The sequence below is a fragment of the Balaenoptera musculus genome, chromosome X (genome assembly GCF_009873245.2).
Source record: "Balaenoptera musculus isolate JJ_BM4_2016_0621 chromosome X, mBalMus1.pri.v3, whole genome shotgun sequence".
In the NCBI taxonomy this organism is placed as follows: domain Eukaryota; kingdom Metazoa; phylum Chordata; class Mammalia; order Artiodactyla; family Balaenopteridae; genus Balaenoptera; species Balaenoptera musculus.
In genome coordinates, this window is record NC_045806.1 from 43544271 (window position 1) to 43563482 (window position 19212).

Genomic DNA, 19212 nt, shown 5'->3' on the forward strand with positions numbered 1-19212 from the left:
AAGGCCTTTCTTGTCAGTTGGGGAGCTATAATTTGGGTCATCTGAGATACAGGTACTTTACATAGAAGGGACTACCTCCCCTCACCTCTCGGAATACCAGGTCAAGTTCTTTCATGTAAACCTGCTGGATCCCCCTCTCCAGCCTCCACCTCAGGATCCATTCATGGCTTAAAGGAAACCCAGGGTAGTGAATAAGAAAGGAAAGGGATGTTGGGGTGGGAGTAAAGACTCCCTGAAATGCTGTGCTGCGTGTCAAGGGGTGTCTTTTGGCTTTCCAAGTAAAGAGCAATACCCTCATCTGGTTAGGGCCTTTACACTTGACCTTTTGCTTTCATTTCTCCACTTTTTCACATTGGAATCTTTAAAACACAGGGACACCTCTTTTTCTAAAGAAGGTTGGCACGAAGCAACCATATGAATGATGTGGGAGAGCTCTGCAAATATTAGGGGCTAGATAAATGCTTAGTAGTTTAGAAACACAATACTTGGAATTCTCTTTCAGAGTGGGCTGTGAAGCATACTCTAGTTTCTCTATGTATAGTCTGATAACAAATACCCATCATAGACTATTTCTTGTCAATGATCCCAAAGGCAAGGAAGTGGATGGTGCATATTTCACAGCTTCTAGAAGCAAGGGGAGCAAGTCAAGAATCTGAATAACAAAGAGGGCTTTTCTCTCTTCCCTTATATACAAAAGCTAAGGGTGCAACACCAGAGGCCTGAGGGAGACTTCAGAGGAGCACATAGGGAAAATGACAATAGGTTCACAGAATCCCATCTGTTGAGTCAGCTTCTGCTGTGATGCCCAATTTCCTAAATCAACACCCAGAGTGATAAAGAAGGTGGAGGATGTTTGTCCTCCAGCTCCGATTTCTATCAGTAATATTTATAGCATCCCTTGGGAAGAAGGTTACAGGAATAATATAAGATTTCCTTTCTTTTCCCTTTCAGCCAAATACCTCCCTCAGCTCAAACTCAGTATCGGAGTACCAATTTTCAGCAAAATGATGGACTCCACAAAAGTTTTGCCTAAAGTCAAGTCTCAAAACCTTTAGAATTGCTTCTGGCCACTCCCTGAGTCATCTCCACTACTAAAGGCATGAAGCCCAAAGACAACGTCCAATGACAGTGAGGACCTAAATACAACCAAGAGAACCTACTCACTCTGCTTCGAGCAAACATGACAATGAGGAATGGCCAATGCTCAGCAGAGCTGGAGCACAGTGAGCAAGGTAGACAGTACAGGGACATGAGGTTGGGGAAGTGTCAAGGCCACATCATGGAGTTTCCAAAGGCCAAGATAGGAAGTTTGTGTTTTATTCTCAGTGTAGTGGGAAGTAAGTCACTGGAGGTTGTTAAGCAGAGGACTACCATGATCTAAGTTTTATAAAAATCTCACTTGGCTGATAGATTTAGGCAGGACAAGAGTAGAAGCCAAGGAACCAGTTTAAAAAGGCTCTTATAGGTAAGAGATAATGGTGATTTGTTCTAGGGAGGAAGCAGTAGGGGTAGAGAAAAGAGGTTTGATTAGAGGTATCTTGAAGAGGTAGAGCGTACAGTATTTGTTGATGGATTGGCTGTGGATAGTGAGGGAAAAAGAAGAATAAGCCATGACATTTGGGTTGTCTGGCATCTGTACCTTCTTAGCACAGAATTCATTCCCGAAACTGAGTCATTAGTAGTTCTTAAAAAAAAAAGTTGGCAGTCTTTACCATTCTTTTATTCAAGCTTTTATGGAGCTCCTATCTACATTTAACGTGCTTGGAGAGGTACTATAGAACATGCCAAAATGAAGAAGATATACTTCCTGTGCTCAAGAAATTTATAGTGTGGTAGGGGGTGAAGAAAAATAGCTAAGTAACTAAACAGGGCAGAATATCGTGTCATAAAGGAAGTGCTAACAAAATGAGAGTTTAAAAAAGGAGAACAACAAGGATTTACTGTACAGGGAACTATATTCAATATCTTGTATAACCTATAATGGAAAAGAATCCAAAAAAAGAACACACACATATATATATACACACATACATACATACATATCCAAAGCACTCTGCTGTACACCTGAAACTAACACCACAACATTGTAAATCAACTATACTTCAATAAAAATTTAAAGCCACTCATGTAATAAAAACATTATTAAGCAAGTAAGCTTCCTTAATTTTTTGTTGAAAACACTATAAAATTGCTGTCTAAAACCAGACAATGAGGAAAAAAAGGGGAAAGTACAGCTGATTGAATCAAGGAAGACTTCACAGAGCCTCTGATTTTGAAGACTCCGGACAATTTCAGCTGGAGGAGACTGGGGAAGAGGTCATGCCAGGTTTTGCAAAAACAAGAGTGGATAAAGCAGGAACATGCTGAAGGAAGAACACAGTTTCTGTAAGGCACACAGGAAGTAAAATTAGAATGATGCAACAACACGGTGGGCCTTAAGTGTCAGGATAAAGCATTTACTTTACCAATAGGCGAGAGAGAGGCTTTCGAGGTTCCAGGATAGGAAAGCAACATGGTAAAAGCATATGTTAGGAAGGTTATTCTCATAGCCACATGTAGAATTAATTATATGGATAAATACTGAAAGCACAGTGAAGTGAGTAGGCTAGTGTAATAGACATAATAAAAGGTAGAAGTAGAGCAATGACAGTGAGGGTGGAGCAGAAGGGAAGGATGTGAGAAAGGACATAAGAGACAGAATCAAGAAGCTTGGACTACTAATTAAATATGGAGTAGAGAGAGGAGTTAAGGTGACCATGAAACACCTAGGAGAATGGTGGTATCACTAATCCAGATAGGGAAGTTGAGAGCCAGAGCTGGCTTCAGGAGTCATGAGTTTGATTTGAGACATGAGCGTGTTTGATATGCTGTCAAATAATGTAGATAGTCATGCCCAGCAAGCAGCTTGACATCTGGGCTGCAGTGCTAGAAAGAGGTTAGGGCAGGGTATGGACATGTGGTCATTATCCACAGAGAGGAGGCAGCCGAGGCTGTCGCAGTGGATGTGACTGCCCACGGTAAATGCGTGCAAAGGAAAGAGGGTGGATGACATATCTCTACAGAACAGCTACAGAGGAAGAAGAGCTAATCAAAAAGACAAAATAATAAAATGCCATTTTCAATGATATTGGCAATATATTTTTTTAACTAAGTGTCAGCAAAGTTGCAGGGAAAGAGGCATTCTTATACACTGCTGAATGGGAATGGATTGGGTATACATTTGCTAGAGGGAAACTTGCCATATATCATCAAGAGACATAAAAATGTTCCTACTGTGCTTGCTTTAGCTGACATATACTAAAATTGGAACAATACAGAGAATATCAGCATGGCCCCTGCACAAGGATGACATGCAAATTTGTGAAGCACTGCTTATTTTTTCTGGAATTAGACAGTGGTGGTGGTCATACAACCTTGTAAATATACTAAAAACCACTGGATCTCACACTTAAAAGTAATGAATTTTATGGTAGGTGAATTATACCTGTTTTTAAAAATGTTCCTACCCTTTAATCTAATCTTTCCGTTCCAAGGATTCTATCCTAAGAGAGCAATTAGAGATGCACACATTGATTTATGTACATGAAGTGTCATCGACTGCAGCGTTATTTATAATGTGAAATTAGGAATATCCTAACTGTTCAACATTTAGGAAGTTAGGTGAAGTACTGTATATCTACATGAAGGAATAATAGTCTGCCATTACAAAAGTGAAAAAACAGTATACAAACCTGTATGTAGTACCAGCCCAATTCAAAAAATATATATCCATACACATATATTCATGTATAAGCATACACATATTAAAAGGCTGGATGAAAATGTACCAATATCTTACCACTAAGTATTTACCTCTGTGTGGCAGAATTAAGGGTCATTTGAATTCTTTATACCTTTAGAAAATTTGAAAATTTTCTACACTACACATGTATTAGTTTTGAATGAGAAAAGGTTTCCAAAGAAAAAGGACACCCTTCTACACAGACATATCATTTACCCTGGCAACTGTCTAATACAACTGTCTGACACATTCCTAAGTTAGAAATCTGCAATTATACTTATGATTCCACTTAACTCTTTCAAACATCTGGATTTTGCCCTCAGGGAAATCAGCTCAGAGCCCACCAACCTAGCTTTCCTGCTTGGCAGTGGATTCCTCTGTTTATGCTACTAATTAAAAAAAATTCCATCTGACAGTTTTTTACCCCAATGTCAGCACTAGTTGCTATTCTTTGCTGTGAGAGGTGGCCAGGGCTGGAAGAACGAGGAGCAAGTTGAGAAGAGGCCAGTCAGAGGAAAAGGGAGGTCAAGTCAAGGTCAGCATTATGGCCATGCCCAGTGGGTTAAAAATTTTTTTTACTACTCAGGGCCTGCTTGGCTTTAGTTTTTCCTAGGCGCCTGATGGACTTGGTGGGACAAAGTTGTGTGGAGAGGGGACAAAGCACAGGAAAATCTGCTGGGGGGTGGCAGCAAGTACTATTTGTGAAGCCGTTTAACCGCTAATATTTACAGTTCACAAAGAACTTTCATAGACACCGTTCTATTTAATCCTTCCAACAACCTTATAAACTCCATGTTAGAAAAGAAGAAACTCAAGTTCAGAGGTGAAGTAAATCATACAAAGCTTGAATCCAAGTTCTTTGCTTCCAAATTCCTGTGTTTTTTTTCCTAAACAGTAGTTCTCAAAGTCTGTCGAATAGATCAGCATCAGCATCACCTGGGAAATTTGTAAGAAATGAAATTCTGGGGCCCCACTCCAGACCTTTTGAATCAGAAACTCTGAGAGTAGAGCCCAGCCATCTGAATTTTAACAGGCCCGCCAAGTGATTCTGATGCACGCTCAAGTTTGAGACACATCACTCTAAAGAATGCTATCATACATTTGAAAACAGATTTTCAAATGGCTTCTTTAAAATACTGGCTGCTGCTGCTTTGACTTATGCGGGGTCTTGTCTTCCAAGGGAGCCTGGGAACCTTCCTTCAATTTCCAGTGGCTATGTACACAATAGAGGGCAGCTGCTTGAATAGAATTTGGGCGCCAGGGCCAGGAACATTCTACTTCATGGTGAGGCGCATCCCAGAACCAAGAGGGCAGTTCCCACATCACAGCTTCCCGTGTTGAGTGGAGATATGAGCTGGCAAGCAGCTGTCATATATCTGTCCCCCTTGCTGAAGTTTCTCTTCATAAAGCTTTCACATGGTCTCGCAATGCTCTGCATGAGCCGCTGAGAAATTCCCTGATCTGATGTATTTACGTTTACGAACCTCTAGTTCATCAAGCTTTTCATTTCTTTGGATTTCAGTTTGGTTTTCTAATGGATTTGGAAGCAACAATTTAGAAAAAAATAGACAGCAATTTGAACAAAATTATTTTCCTTCTGGGGAACCTGGACTCCCTACTCCCGCCTCCCCAACCTACTCCCTACCCAATTTCCTCACTGCAGGTAACTGTTCTCTCTCTCTCACACACACACACACACACACACAATCATACACATTCCTTCCCCATGGGATGGAGAACAAACAAATCAGCAATTTTTTGTAAAATTGGACTTGATTTATATTGGATTTTAACTTTTGTCAAGGTGATGTTTATAAAATTGAAACAAAACCCATGCATGGATATGGATTTAATTTGAAAATGCTAAAGCTGAAAGACAGGATCATGGACTGAAAATTATAAAGTTTTCAAAATTCTAGGAGTGAACAGAATTTGTTGTATTTCCCCTTCTACACAGGTACTTGCATTGAATTCATTCCTTTACTTATTCATTCATTGATTCTTTCATTCATTAGTTATTGAGAGCCAAGAAAGCACTGTTCAAGGTGCTGGGGACAAACCAATGAATAAAACAGACTAGACAGACCTCATGGGGCTCAACTCAATAAATATATAATATGACAGGTAGTGCTAAGTGCTATGAAGACAGAGAAAGCAGGGTAAGGGGTAAACTGTCAGACAGGGCTATGTGAGGGCCGGTCCTATTTTAGAGTGTGGTCAGGGAAGGCCTCTATTAGGAGGTGATATCTGAGCAGCGACTTAAAGTCAGGGAAGGAGCCAGGCGAATATCTGAGGGAAGAATGTTCTAGGCAGAGGCATCAGGCAGCAGGGCAGTGGTCCCAAGATAGGATCAGCTTGCCATGGTCCAAGAACCATGAAAGCCAGTGTGGCTGGAGCAGAATGAACAAGACAAAGAAGGGTAGGAAATGAGGTTGGGGAAGGAGCCAAGGGCCAGGTGAGTGGGTCATTGTAAGGACTTGGATTTAATTGTAAGACTGATGGGAATAAATGTGTCTATCATGTGTTTAACAGGTGCCAAGGAGTCTTAAAAAGTCTACACTATGATCCTTGCCCTCAAGAAGCTTCAATCTGTCATCCATTTGGGGAAACAAGCCAGAATTACAGGAGACTTGAAAAGGGGTGGGGATTCTTGCTGACTCATGTATACTTGTTCCTAATACTAACGAGCCATCTTTAGTAGAAAAGAGCTCCAAAGGAGAAAAAGGCCTGCCTCCTACGCCAATTTGAAAAGATTCTTCCACGCCATACTTTAGGCATTTTTATATCAAAAGCACTTACAGTGTTCACTATGTATTACAAATATTAAAACATTTAATGCTCATAACAACCCTATGAAGCAGGTGCTACTCATCTCCATTGTGCAGAGAGGAAAATCAGAGGTTTGGAGAGGTTGAGTAACTTGCCCAAGATCACAGAACTACAGAGTCACAGAGATCGTATTCGAACACAGGCAGCCTGACTCCAAAGCCCATGTTCTTAACCACTATTCTAACCTGCCTCACCTACAGGTAGAGATAGAAGGATGGGAAGGGGGGCATGATGAGTCTACAATTGAGAATAAAAGGAAAAGTCTCCCAGATGTCCTGGGTGACCAAGAAGAGTTCTGGGGCCTATGGGAGACCTGGGGAGAAGACTGAACTAGCTCCCATGTTGGGAGTCCACGAGGAGTGTGAATGCACAGCATTCAGACAGGAGTGCTTTGATAGTGGAGACATTTCCTGTGGGAAACTGAGAGGCCATGGGACTTTAGGGTATCCTAACCTGCCTAGTACAGAATACATAATGTCTAATAACCGGCAGCCAGAAAAACCCACATAAAGGAGGTCATGCTTGAGGTCTGGTCTTGAAGGAAAGGTAGGAATTGACCAAGATAAAACATACTTCTATAGAAGGAGTAGTAGTTAAAAATCATGGAAATGTGAGGAAAAAAATAGTGTCCTGAAGGTAGGGTGTATGAGGAGGGGTGGTGGGAGGTAAGGCTAGAGAGGCAGGCTGGGCCAGAACACAGAAGAACCAGGTTGCCGTGCTAATGAGTTTGGACTTTTCCCACAGGCACTGGGGAGCCAGTGAAAAACTGTAAGCATGACAATGGCAGAATCAGATCTGCATTTTGGAAAGATGTATCTGCTAACATTTTTAGGGAGAAAAGAAGCAGGTGGACCAGTTAGGAAATGAATGTTATAGTCCAAAGTGATCTATGATTCAGGGATAGAGTGGCAAGGCAGATTTGAGGCTTGTCTGAGAATTGTCTAGGAGGTGGAACCAATAAATCTTGGCTCCCAGTTGGACAAAATGTGAGGGGTAGAGGAAGGAGCCCAGAGTGTCTGCCAGATTTCTCACTTCAACAAATAATTGAGCCTGTCACCAAGAAGAGGGGGGAGGGAAATTAGTCCAATTTTGGACAAGTCGATTTTTAAGTTTTTATTTTTTAAAGCAATACTTGCAAAAGGTAAACCATTCAAACAGTACAAAAGCATATACAATGAAAAATGAGTTCCCCATACTCCGGGGGAGACCATCATTAACAGGTTCTTGTTTATCCCAGAGCAGCAGTACGGCATAGTGTTAAGAACATAAGCTCTGGAACCAGACTGTCTAGATTTGAATCTGCCACTGCTGGCTGTGTGGCCTTGGGCTAGTTATTTAACACCTCTGCCTCACTTACATTATCTGTAAAATCGGAATTATAATAACAGAATACAAAAAAAAAAGCATACTAGAATACTGTTCAGAACCTTGCTGTTAGTGTTTAACAATATATCTTGGAGATAATTTTGTATCTGCATGTACTTTTTCACAAATTTTTAATAACCGCCTAGTGTTGCACTTGTGTGACTTTTTCATAGTTCATTTAACCTTTACCCAATTAATGACTATTAAGGTTGTTTCTAATTTTTTGTTAATACAAATAATGCTGCAATGAATATCTCTGAACATCTCTTCACACACATATATGATTATATCTGTTAGATAAATTCCTGCAACTGGAATTCTGGTTCAGAGCATATGAATGTTTAATTGTGATAAAGTCTCCTGAAATCCAAAGAGGTTATGCTAATTTGCATTTCCACCAACAATGTATTAGAGCAGTGCTTTTCAAACTTTCATGTGCAAACAAATCACCTAGGGATCTCGTTAAAATGCAGATTCTGATTTAGTAGGTCTGGGATGGGGCTGCATTTGTAACAAGCTCTCAGTTTATGCAGATCCTGCTTGTTCAAGGATCATGCTTTGAGTAGCAAGGTATATAGCAGGGTGTAAGAGTGCTCATTTCTCCACACGCTTGCCAAAAATTGTATATTTCATGCTCTGATTTTTGCCATTCTGACTGGTGAAAGTTGTATCTTAAGATGAGAGTTGTTGCTTAAATTAACCTATATTTATTTAATTATGAGTGTTGTTGAGCATCTTTCTGTTTATTTTTATAAGCCAATTTTCTTTTTCCCTGGACTGGCTGTTTAGGTCCATTTTTCCTCTTTTTTAATAATGGTTTATTGGTATTTTTCTAAGTGATTCTCAATCTCAAGAGCTCTTTATATATACAGGGAACCAGCCCTTTCCCATATCAGATGCAAATCCTTCTTCCCAGTTTTTTGTCTTTGGATTCTGTTTCTGTATTTTTGTGGTGCTGTAAATTTTAACTTTCATGTAGTCAAATTTAACAATTTTCTCCTTTATGGCTTCCTTTGTGTCCTGCTTAGAGAGACCTTTAATATTTAATGATAAAATCATATATTAAAAAATCTAAATTATGCCTTTGGATCAATTCCTAGGCTCAATTATGGTCCATTGATCTGTATTCATGTGGTAGTACCAAACTATTTTAATAACTGTAGTTTTATAATATGTTTCAACAGGACTGGTTCCTTTCTCCCTTATTACTCTTCTTTTTCAGACCTTTCCTGACTAATCTTACAGATTTATATTTCCATATGTACTTTATAATCAGCTTGGGCATGTTGAATTATGATATGTTTGGGAGACAACTTGGTGGCACAGTGTAACATGCAGTTGAAAATGATAATCTGGCGTCTAGTAGTGTGGTCTTCTCTGGATATAGAAATCTGAGAGTCATCAGTGATACCTAAAGCCTCTCAAGAAAAGTCCATAGAATGAAAAAGAGGGTCTGAGGCTGAACTCTAGGTTAGTGTGGTTCTCAAAGTTCAGTCCTCAGACCAGCAGCACCAGCATTACCTGAGAACTTCTTGGACCCTGACTGGATCAGAAACTTGGGGTGGGGGAGCAATATGTTCCTTAACAAACCCTCCAGAGGATTCTAATGCACACTCAAGTTTGAGGACCACTCTTCTAAGGTATACTGTAGTTAACAGACAAATTAAGGAAAGAGAGCTGAAAATAAGTAGTAGTAAGAAAACCAGGAGAAAGATATACTTAATAATCAAAGAGAAGAAATTTCCAGAAATAAAAGTTCAATAGGGCCAATATTAATTAAGCAACAACTATTTTCAAAGGGCTTTATACATATTACCTCATTTACTCATATAACTCTATAAGGTAGATACCATTATTCCCATCTTGCAGATGAGAAAATTTTGGTTAACTAACTTGCTAAAGGTCAGCCAGCTGATATGTGATTTGACACCAGTGCTGTTATATACCAATGGCTATGTGCCTTCCATTGTACTCCTTCCACTGTACTGCTGAAAAACTGCTATTGAAAAATTGCCCACTGGAAAAGGAGAAAAAAAAGATCCTCCTTGATGGTTTTTTCTCAATCTGGAGGATACTAATTCATCTGGAACTATAGAGAAGACTGTCATGTAGTGGAAGAAGCCACACTTCAGTGAGAAAATGAGAAGAAGAAAATGGAGGATGAAAGTTAAGGAGAGCTGATATTTTTAGGATGAAGTGACCACCAGAAGATATTTATGTGTAATTGAGATCACTTTAGATTAGGAGTAACATTCGATGGGCCTAGGGCAATCTCTGGTCCTGATCTGGACCTAAGCAACACACCAGTTCTACCTATGCTCTACAACTGCCAGTTGAATCTCTACATATCCCATCAATCCCCTCAAACTAAAGACAAAACAAAACAAAAACCAAACAAACACTGACATCAAGCCTAGCTCTTCCTAATTTATCTTCTTATTTTGTCTTAAATCCTTAAAGGTCTTACTGGCTCAAACCTTGTAATCATTGTTTTCTTCTCTTCTTTGGCCTTTATATTGAATCACTCACAAAGTCCTGGCTTTGAAATATCTCCCCCATTAACTCGTCCTGTCCATTCCTACTGTCACTACTTTACATAAGCAGGCATGTCACATGGCCTCCCTACATCCAGTCCAACCCACACCAATTTCCCACAAATACTAATTTCATTCTTATTCACCTATTCACAATCCTGCAATGACTCCTCACTGGCTACTAGATAAACTTTGCTTTACTGGGCCTTCTATTAGTTCAAATTTACCTCTCACTGATGGGTAAATTTGGATGGGCTTCCTTAATATTCCTCAAACCTGCATCTACATTTCTCTCCATCCTCTCTTCATGCCTTCCCACATACCATTTAGGAATTGAGCCAACCTCCCCTTGTTTTGTTCAAGTTCCTTGTGATGTTCTTCTTCCAATTTTCACAACCACTTGCTGCTGGTATCACTCATTTTGTCAATCACCTACTTCCTTTCTCAACCAGTTTACCTATATATGTCTTATCTCCATCCACTAGAGTTCAGGGGTGGAACATACTCCTGCTGTGAGCCCCACTACATTGTTTAACATATTGCTATGTACATGCTAAGCACTCAAACTCAAAAACACTTATTAAATCAATGAAATCGTATCATGAGAACTTGGTATTTAAAGAGATATTTGGTGAATTGATGTTTAGAAAATGCCTACTTTCTTTTTCACTTTCAAATGTCATATTAAAAACAGTACACATTCACTAGTTATTACCCAGTATCAAGTACTATTGTAGGCACAATCTCATGAAATACCTATTTAATCCTTACCAGATCCCTGTCAGGTGGGAATTACTGCCCTGAATTACTCATAAATACAAGACTATGAGATGGTTAAAGACTTGTCCAGTATTTCTACTGAGTACTCAGAGCCTACAATGAAAACCCCCAAGTCCACTGCTCTATCCTCCATAACACAGATTCCTTTCTTTCATTTTTAATTTTTAAACAGGCTCCTATGGTTCTTAGTTGAATTATAAACATGGTTTTTCTATAGTCTTGATGTAAGAAAAAATTGTGACTAACAAAACAGGTAAATAATAAATATACTTATATCTCAAGTTTAGTGTCTAATTACAGTTACTATGAATAATGAGAGAAAGTACCTGTGTGTCCCCGAAGTAAACTTGTGCCATAATGCAAATAGAGATGAGATGCAGCAGGGTGCTATATTAACATTCATAATTATGCATCTTATGTTCCAAAAATGAATTGTTTGCCAGCAAAGGAAAATGGCAATAGTAAGAATTATGGCAAAAGCATATAAGGTTAATCAACATATAATCGACTCTCAAATATGCACATTTTAGCTATTTTCTTTTATTGGTGTTTATGATTTATTATTTAGAAACATTGTAATCTACCAGAATATATTTCCCTATTAAGGACACCCGAAATGAAAACACACTCACATCAAGTGAATTAATTTTTATGACACATAGTAGATATATCACTTAAGGGAGATTTTGTTCTACAAATGCAATAACCTACATGTAATAAGGTGTCAACTTCTTCAGTGATATTTGGTCTAAAACACACACACACACATACACACATACACACACACACACATGCACTTTGGGGGCAATTTAAACTTTCTGGGAGAAAAAGACTAGATTAAAAACTCTTTTTTCAATATCTCCTAATGCATGCTTTATTAAACATAGCACAACCCAAAGAAACAGGAGGAATGCAGAATACAAATGACAACATTTTCCCACTGACTGAGACTGACCCAGCTTCAGGTAAGAAAGGAAGATGCCTTCACCCAGCAGACGGCTATTGGATGTCTTTATTAAGGTGCCAAAACCCATCAGTTCAGCTGCAAACAGACCCATTCCTAGAACCTTAACTCTCACCCTATCTAAGAGCCAATTAACTCAGATTATTCTTCTGTCAAGATTAGCAAGCATCCCAGGTCAAGGCAAAGCTTAAGCCTGGATGACTGAGAAAGATTCATTTGTCCTCTCAGACCACTTCTTACACTTTCTTTTGCTCTGGGCTCTACTGGGGTGCAAGGTTACTGCTGAGAATAATACTAACAGGGTGAGGCAAGGGAGAAAGCATGCACAGCCTAAGGATTTTTAAAGTCATACAAGGATTTCTTGAAGATCTCAACTAATATATTCAATTTAAAGCCTCAGAAAATGTTACAGAGACAGAAGCAAAATAGTAGGTAAGCAGGTAGGTAGGAACCAATGAGGTATTACAGACAGCAAACTATATACTATGGAGTCAGATGGACCTGGCTATGAGATAGTGGACATGTCAGCTATTGCATTTCTTTGTACCTCCGTCTCCTCATCTGTAATATAGGGATATATTCATCCCTATACCTCATAAGAGAGCTGTGATGATTAAATGACATGATGCAGTTGAGAGCTCCAAGCACTGCATCTGACCCACAGTAAGTGCTGGGATAGGGGGACAGAACTAACATTTACAGAATGTCTATTAAATCTGAAAGTAATCATGGTTCTGGCTGTACTGCTTCAGACTTAGGTGGGAAGGCACCTTGGAGAAACCCTTCGGCCTGAATCCAAAGCCCTATGGAGAACTCAGTTCATCCCTTACTGGTCTTAACATTTTCAAACGAACTACTTGGTAGAGAACTGATACAGCACTATCTCAGTGAGCTGTAGAACTATGATAGTCCCTATGACTGGAATTCACAGCAATGTTAATACAGGAAAAAGAGATGGATTCTGGAGTCACACACAGAGACTGGATTCAAGTCCCAGCTCTGACACTTATTAGCTGTGTGGCTTAAGACAACTGACGTGTCCATTCTGAGCCTTGGTTTCCTCACATAATACGTACTTTGTAGAACTCTGGTAAGGATTCAATTGATGTAAGGGTGCTATCACTAATTAAGTTCTCATGATCACACGAGGTCTCAGGCCAAGCAAGCCACTTAGATCCTCGGATATAATACACAGGCAACACAGAGCTACTTTCCCTGTCCAGTTATGGCAAACCAATGGCTATTGCAAGTGTTTACCCTGATAAGCATGAGGAAGGAAAGAAGAAATTCTTTTTACTGTGGCATGACAAAGAGCTTCTAGCAATTCTTCATTCTTTGTGTTCGGAAGGATTCATCATAATCATGATCCTGAATCACATGTAAGAGATCAGCCATACTCTCCATCACTTCATGAGTGCCCTTCTCCACTCATCCTTTTTTTCTGGCTGTGCAGCTTGCATGATCTAAATTCCCCAACCAGGGACTGAACCTAGGCTCCCTGCAATGGAAGCGTGGAGTCCTAACCACTGGACCACCAGGGAATTCACTCCACTCATCCTTAAACTTTTCTTTATTAAACCCCAAGCTTCTCCCAAGAAGTACAGAGTAGCAAAGAATCTCTCACTCCCTCTCTCTCTCTCTCTCTCTCTCTCACACACACACACATACACATACACACACATACACACACAAACAGAGAGAGAAGGAAGGATATCACAAGAGAAAATTTTCCTAATTTCATCCAAAATTCATGTACCAAGACTAGTTTTGAATTTTTGTTTCAAATGTTCCATTCTGTTGGAAGGGCCATGAGTACTTTAAGAAATCTATTCCTGAAGTGCAAAGAGGGATAACCTCAGGTAAGTAACTTTCACTGTATGTAAATTTATTTATTTATATACATTTATTTATTTATTTATTTTGGCTGTGTTGGGTCTTCTTTGCTGCGCACTGGCTTTTCTCTAGTTGCGGCGAGTGGGGGCTACTCTTCTTTGCGGTGCGCAGGCTTCTCATTGTGGTGGCTTCTCTTGTTGTGGAGCACGGGCTCTAGGCACCCGGGCTTCAGTAATTGTGGCTCATGGGCTTCCGTAGTTGTGGCTCGCGGGCTTCAGTAGTTGTGGCTCAGGGGCTCTAGAGCACAGGCTCAGTAGTTGTGGCGCACGGGCTTAGTTGCTCCGTGGCATGTGGCTCAAACCCATGTCCCCTGCACTGGCAGGCGGATTCTTAACCACTGCGCCACCAGGGAAGACCAACTGTATGTAAATTTAAATCACACAAATTTTATGACTGAGAGAAAGAGAAGGGCAGGTGATGTTCTGCTCCTTCCCCTAGAGAGAAAAACTACCCTTCATAACTTCTCAAAGACTATTCAAAGGCATACATTAACTTTATACTTAACAAAATTGAAGGATATTCTGCACCCTCATCACAGGAAAAAAAGGAAGAATATATCTTTGCATTAGGAGCCAGAGACATAATCATTTTTAGCTGAACAAGGATGCCGGAACGGCCAACCAATGCTTTTCCTTTGATTAGCTGGAAAGCAATCAATGCACTCTTGCTAGATTGAAGCTTTCACTCAAAATAGAAACTGGCCTGAAGTCCAGAGCTGGCAGTTTAGAGACAAATCCCCAGAAGGGATCTTGACACTTGCAATAAGATCCAGGGTTGGCATACTCATTAGGATCCAAGTTTAAGACTGGGGCTTGAAGAAGCGAAGTAATAAGGACTGGTGAAAAATAAAATACTGACTGCCTTCAGGATTCATATGTTTCTTTCATCAGCTAAAAGGAACACTTTTGGTGCTTAAGGTTTGCTTAGTTTAGCTGTTGTAAAAAAGACATTGGATTTTTATATGTATAACTGATTCACTTTGCTGTACACCTGAAACTAACACAACACTGTAAATCAACTATACTCCAATAAAAATTTTTTAAAAAAGAAAATGTAAAAAGACTATTTTTTAGTATAGATTTACATTCACAGCAAAATTAAGAAGGTACAGAGATTTCCCATATACCCCTTGCCCCTACACATGCATAACCTTCCTCATTATCTATGTCCTCCACCAAAGTGGTACTTTTGTTACAACTGATAAACCTACCTTGATACAACATTATCACCCAAAGTCCATAGTTTACATAGTTTACTCTCAGTGTTGTACATTCTAGGGGTTTGGATAAATGCATAATGACATGTATCCACCATTAGAGTATCATCAGAATAGTTTCACTGCCCTGAAAATCCTGTGTTCTGCCTTTTCATCCCTCCCTTCCTTCCCTCTAACCCTGGGCAACCACTGATATTTTCGCTGTCTCTATAGTTTTGCCTTTTCAAGAATGTCATATAGCTGGAATCATACATTATATAGCCTTTTCAGATCAGCTTCTTTCACTTAATAATATGCATTTAAGATTTTTCCATGTCTTTTCATGGCTTGATAACTCATATATATATAACGCTGAATAATATTACATTGTGTGGATGTACCATGGTTTATTTATCCATTCATCTACTGAAGGATATCTTGGTGCTTCCAAGTTTTGGCAAGTATGAATAAAGCTTATATAAACATCCATGTGCATGTTTTTGAATGAACATAAGTTTTCATCTCATCTGGGTAAATACCAAGGAGTGCACTGGCTGGATCTTATGGTAAGAGTATATTTAGTTTTGTGAGAAACTGCCGAACAATCTTCCAAAGCCGGCTGTACCATTTTGCATTCCTACTAGCAATGAATGAGAGTTCCTGTTGCTCCACATCCTTGTCAGCATTTGGTATTGTCAGTATTCCAGATTTTGACCATTCTAACAGGTATGTCGTGGTATCTCGTTGTTATAATTTGCATTTCCCTGATGACATATGACATGGAGCATCTTTTCATATGCTTATTAGCCATCTGTATATCTTCTTTGATGAGTTGTTTGTTCAGGTCTTTGGCCCATTTTTAAATTAGGTTGTTTGTTTTTTTTATTGTTGTGTTTGAAGAGCCCTTTGCATATTTTGGATAACAGATGTATTTTTTTAAACTATTTTCACTCAGTTTGTGGCTTGCCTCCTCATTGTCTTGACAATGTCTTTCCCAGAGCAGAAGTTTATAATCTTAATGAAGCCTAGCTTATCAATTATTTCTTTCATGGATCCTGACTTTGGTGTTGTATCTAAAAAGTCATCACCATACCCAAAGTCATCTAGGTTTTCTCCTATGTTATTTCCTAGGAGTTTTATAGTTTTACATTTTGCATTTAGGTCTATGGTCCATTTTCAGATAATTTTTGTGAAGGGTGTAAGGTCTGTTTCTAGATTCATTTTTTGCAAGATATTGACTTTTAATAAAGACATTTATTCAATTTAGACATTTATTTAATTTTGAATTAATTGAAGATATGGGGAGGTAAGGCTTAAAAATCTCAGGATGAGGGATTTAAACATTATTGAGACTTCCACTTCTGTGAAAATGTAGTAGATGAACTTTTCCTTATTCCTTCCACGAAGTACAACTAAAAATCTTGGACACTAAAACAAACATAAGAACACTCTCATATGTTTTCCTCTGATACCACTCACTAGGAGAAAATATTTGCAAAACATACATCCGACGAAGGACTAGTATCTAGCCTATATGGAGAAATATTAAAACCCAATAGTAAAAAACAAACAATCCAATTAGAAGAGTCTTAAGGTAATGAAGAAGACATCTACTACATTAAAAAAGCTGACTGACAAAGGACCTTCCTTTCCAAGGAACAATATGGTTGTAAGTTCCCTGGGCTTTCTTTTTGCCTTATATAGCCAAGGCTTCGATCCGAGAGGCAACAAACTGGAAATGCTAAATGGGCACAGACAAAATAAGTCCCAACAGAAGCCTGCTCTTCCTAGCCAGAGAACCAGGAGAGGGGTAGACTAGCAAGACAGAAAACTTTTAGATATAACTTCTCTATTCCAGCCAAATACCACAGAAAAACTGTGGCCCCATCTCTACTCATGCCAACAAAGGCTGAATGGAGAGCCTAGATTTCCACCCTGGCCATGCTATAATAAGGTCTTTTCTGACATCATCACGGCCAAGGTGGTGGCAGAAAAGGCTGAATTCTGGGATAGGACTTTCATCCATGCTGGGTGGTAACAAGCCCTCCACTATCCACTCCTGTCTCCATTGTCATGGAGACCATGTAAGGAACATGGGCATGTAATCCCACCTGTGGTAACAAGGAGGCACTCCCTCTCCCTATTGAGGTGGTGTCAGAGGAGACCACATGGGGAGCACCAAGGACAGATTTAGCAAGAGAAAGGAGCCTCCCTCCTTGGGTATTAGTAAATTCCAATAGGGAACCTGGACTTCTACCTCCATGTGGCAGCAAGGAGGCAGCAACCCCTTTCCCCTGCCAGAATGGTGTCAGAAGAAGCCAGCTAAAACAGAAAGTTTAAATATGACCCAAAGTTTCATAACATAATACTCAAAATGTCTAGATTTCAACTGCAAATCACCTGTCATACAAAGAACACAGGAAGATCTCAAACTGAAGTTAAAAAGATAATCAATAGACAACAACATCAAGATGACAAAAATGTTAGAATCATATGACAAAGTGACCATAATAAAAATGCTTCAGTGATCAAATATATACATACATGAAACAAATGAAAAAACAGAAATTCTTAGCAAAGACATAGAAGCTATAAAGAAGAACCAAACGGAAATTTTAGAACTTAAAAATACAATATTCAAAATAAAAAACTAGATGAATAGTCTCAATAACATAATGAAGGGAACAAAAGAATCAGTGAACTTGAAGACAGAATATAAAAATTACTCAGTATTAACAACAGGAAGAAAATAGACTGAGAAAAATAAAGAGAACCTTAGGGACCTGTGGGACTATAATGAAATATCTAACATTAATGGCACGGGAGTCCTAGAAAAAGAAAAGAAAGATGACAGGACTAAAAAAAAGTACTTGAACAAATAACGCCTGAAAACTCCCCAAATTTGGCAAAAGACCTAAACCTGGAAACTCAAGAAGCTAAGCAAACTCCAACAGGATAAACCCAAAGAAATTCATACCAAGACACATCTTAGCCAAAAGTCTGAGCTAAAGACAAAAGAAAATCTTAAAAGCAGAGAGAGAGAAATAATACCTTACCTGTATAAGAAAAATAATTTGAAAGCCATATGATTTCTCATCATAAAGCAATGCAGCCAGAAAGAAGCTGGCACAATATTTTTCAACTGCTGGAAGAAAAGAACTATCAACCCAGAATCCTATATCCAGAGAAAATATCCTTCAGGAATGAAGGGGAAATCAAGACATTCCCAGATGAAGGAAAACTAAGAGAATTCATCACTGGCAGACCTACTCTAAAATAATGGCTAAAGGAAGTTCTCTAAAAGAAAGGAAATGACAAAAGAAGAAATCCTGGAATTTCAGAAAGGAAGAAAACAAGGCAAAAAAATGGGTAAAAACAATAGACTTCCTTTTCCTGTAGTTTTCTAAGTTATGTTTGATGGTGGAAACAAAAATTATAGCAATGTCTGATACAGTTGTAAATGTATGTAGCATAAATATTGAAGACAATTTTATTATAAATGTTGGGAGATAAAGCGTTGTAAAGGGAGATAAGTTTTCTGTACTTTACTCAAAATGGTAAAATGACAATACCAATAGACTGGGATAATTTATGTATATATAATATAATACCTATAGCAGCAACTAAAAAGGCTATATGAAGAGATATGCCCCAAAACTAGAGATAAAGAAAAATGGAATTCTAATAAATGTTTAAGTAACCCACAGTAAGGTAAGAAAAACAAAGAGTACAAAGAGAAAGAAAAATAAAATATTTTACTTAAGCCCTAACTTATCAATAATTATATTAAATGCAAATGGTCTAAGTACACCAATTAAAAGATAAGAGATTGGCAGAGTGCATAAAAACACATGACCCAATGACATACCAT

The 19212-nt window shown here is 38.9% G+C and overlaps 1 protein-coding gene and 1 non-coding gene across 6 annotated transcripts in view; one reads left to right on the plus strand and one right to left on the minus strand.

Annotated features, from left to right (window-relative positions):
* The window catches only part of SHROOM4 (shroom family member 4), a 202785-nt gene that overhangs the window by 53178 nt on the left and 130395 nt on the right, over positions 1 to 19212 (minus strand). The window lies entirely within an intron of this gene.
* Positions 3277 to 3380, plus strand: LOC118889381. Its single transcript, XR_005018515.1, has one exon. It is a non-coding gene; the product is annotated as a U6 spliceosomal RNA (small nuclear RNA).